This window comes from Carassius auratus, unplaced genomic scaffold, assembly GCF_003368295.1.
Source record: "Carassius auratus strain Wakin unplaced genomic scaffold, ASM336829v1 scaf_tig00216741, whole genome shotgun sequence".
Classification (NCBI taxonomy): Eukaryota; Metazoa; Chordata; class Actinopteri; order Cypriniformes; family Cyprinidae; genus Carassius; species Carassius auratus.
The window spans coordinates 101,864-104,557 of NW_020528717.1; the positions used below are offsets into that span (position 1 = coordinate 101,864).

At 39.2% G+C, this 2,694-nt stretch overlaps 1 long non-coding RNA gene across 1 annotated transcript; it reads left to right on the plus strand.

Annotated features, from left to right (window-relative positions):
• The first annotated feature begins 213 nt into the window (after nucleotides 1-213).
• On the plus strand, nucleotides 214-1,287 carry LOC113098929 (uncharacterized). The gene is made up of 3 exons (XR_003289229.1): nucleotides 214-296; nucleotides 609-706; nucleotides 886-1,287. It is a non-coding gene; the product is annotated as an uncharacterized LOC113098929 (long non-coding RNA).
• The last annotated feature ends 1,407 nt before the right edge of the window (nucleotides 1,288-2,694 follow it).

The following is a 2,694-nucleotide window of genomic DNA, read 5'->3' on the forward strand; positions in this document are numbered from 1 at the left end:
CCACTTCACAATCGTTTTTGCTCAAAAAGGTACTGAATCTGCAAGTAATCATTTTATTGTAAGAAATGTGAAATTGCATTGAAATTATTTGTATAAATGTATATTAATATGATATACTACCTCTTCTGTTGTGTCTTCAGCAGTATGTTCTGTGTTATCTGGCTCAGTATTGTACTCTGGTTCGGGTTTGTGTTTTGTTTTTGACCGGTCCATTGCTGTGTCTGGAATCATCTGGATGGTATTGGTGCTGATCTGTGTAACTTCTGGACTTTGTGATGGCTGTGGCAGTACTTCAGGTGGGTCAAAGTATTTTGTTTTATGTCTGTCCTTGTCCTTTCTTGATGTTTTCTGTGCCTATTCTTCTTTCTGGCTGAAGAACTTTTCTTTAGGTTCTGGATCACGGTAAGGCAGTAACAGATTGTTGTTAATTATGTGTTCTTTGTATCTGCCTTGGAGAGATCCATACATGTTCTGTATGAAGTCAGCAGGACGCAGGTACTTCTTCTTTTTAAGGATGCTGTGTTTAACAATCCAAAACCACTGTTCCACATGACAGTTACTTTCCCTTGTTTTGGATTGTTGGCTGACTGTAGCTGTGCTGATTTCAGAAAACCGGCTAAGATCCCCAAGAAGAACTCCACTCCACAGCGGGAAGATACTCATGTAGTTGTTCATGAGGAAGTCGATGAGCTCTGGACAGAAAAAGGTATTTTTTCCCCCTGTCTTGCTACTGAAGTGGAGGCTCTTGGCTCTGTTCAAAACTGCAGTGAACAGTGATGTAAATGGTGATCTGCCACACACTGAAGTTACATTTTCATCTGTTTCTGTTGCCTCTGCTATCGTTTGTGCCTCATAAAGGTTAATTGTGCTCTTCATTATTTTTAGATCCAGGGCAGTTTTGGCTGCATTCACCACGTCGGTCTCCTCTTCTGATGTGAAAAGAACAGCCATATCTTCAAATACAGCTGTTGCCTCTTCTAGATGTGTGCTGTTTAACAACAAGGCAAAGCAGTAGGTGGCATACTCCTTTAAAGCCTTGTTGTCAGTCTTTCTTGAAAATGCCTGACACACTGCCTTAACAATATGTGAAGAGCAAAGATGTAAGACTGTAAATTGAAGATCACCACTGTTTGCCTTGTTCAAAACAATGCGGTGGGCTCGTTGTAAATACAGCAAAATGCTTTCTTTGTTGAATGCCAGAAGGACACTTGAAATTAGTCCCCAACTGAAGTCCGTCTCCACTTGATGGACATGGCATGATGTTATTAGACCAAGAGCCCTTAATGTTTGCATCAGCCAGTATGTCAAGGTTGGAATTGAGTGCTGATTTGATACAAGCTCACTAACTGGTAGTGGCGGCATGTTTTTGCCCATTCCTGGCAGTACAAGTGCATAGTAGAGCACTCTTTTGGGCTGACTGGTAATGCGGGAGATAACGCTACCTGTGGCATCCAGGTGAAGTGTTACTGTTTTTTTTTTTTTTAAGATGCTGGGCCAAAATTGTGGTGTAAACCACATTGTGTGTACAAATGTACAGCAAATGGGTCCACCTGCAAATGTTGTAAGTAGCCAGCAGTCTCAGGACAATCAGATGTAGCACATTCCTTTATTATTTTTTGTGTAAGCATAAGCTCCAGGATTATGTCATCATGTAGCCTGGTGCTTTTTTTCAGTTCGCTAGAAATTACCCTTAACACATCTTTAGTCAAGGACTGTGAGATGTTACCTGCCAAAATCTCTTCTGGTGTGGATTTTCTTACGGCTTCATAATAGTAAGTGCTCACACCTTGTGTGAGGGCCTTTGCAGTTTTCCCCCTTCGTGTATATTTGGCTTGTCTGAATTGTTGGTGATCGTTTTTGTGTGTTATGTTTCCATTGCGAGCAACAAAGACAGTTATTTTCTTTTTTGATTTTGTTGGGGGGGTTTTATTGTGAAAGTATAGACTGCTGAACAGTCTTTAAAGGTGCAAGTGGCACGTGCTTTGAAAAAAAGCAGGGCTCGTTTCCGACTGTTTTGGCATTTTACGTGTTGATACTTAAAGCACAAAACACAACAAGGATTGACTTGACTAAATTCTTTATAAAGCATATCTGTCCATGGTCTCTGGAGTTGGTTTGAACCAGGCAGTGGCTTTATTTTTTTCCAGTTTTCCCATTTTATTTCTATACTGAATTTTTTTGGACCTGGTGTTGTGGCCCTCCACTCTTCATTATTTTGGTTCTGTTCCTGTTCCTTTTCACGTTCCCTTTTGTCCTCATTTTCAGAGTATGAGGACACTGACACGAAATCACTGTCCATGCTTTTTGATGTTAAATCCAATTCATTTGTATTTTGTATGGAGTGATGTTCCTCTATATTTTCAGTAAGTGTTTGCTTCTCCAAAACAATGTGTTCTGTTGGCTCATTTGTTTGTGGTTGTGTCTCATTCTGGTGAGGGATCTCTGCAGCTTGTTGTCCATCTGTGTTTTCTAAAATATAGTAATAATAATAGTAATTAAGATTAATATTTTTTCAGTATAATTATACCAATTGTATGGTTTTAAATCTAAGTAGTTGCATTATTATATTATAATGAAGTACAGTTCACATCATGTGACTTTTTTAAAGGGATATTTCACCCAAAATGAACATCTGCTCAAAATTTAATGCTACAACAAAAATAATATGGAAGTCAATGGCTAACGTCAACTGTG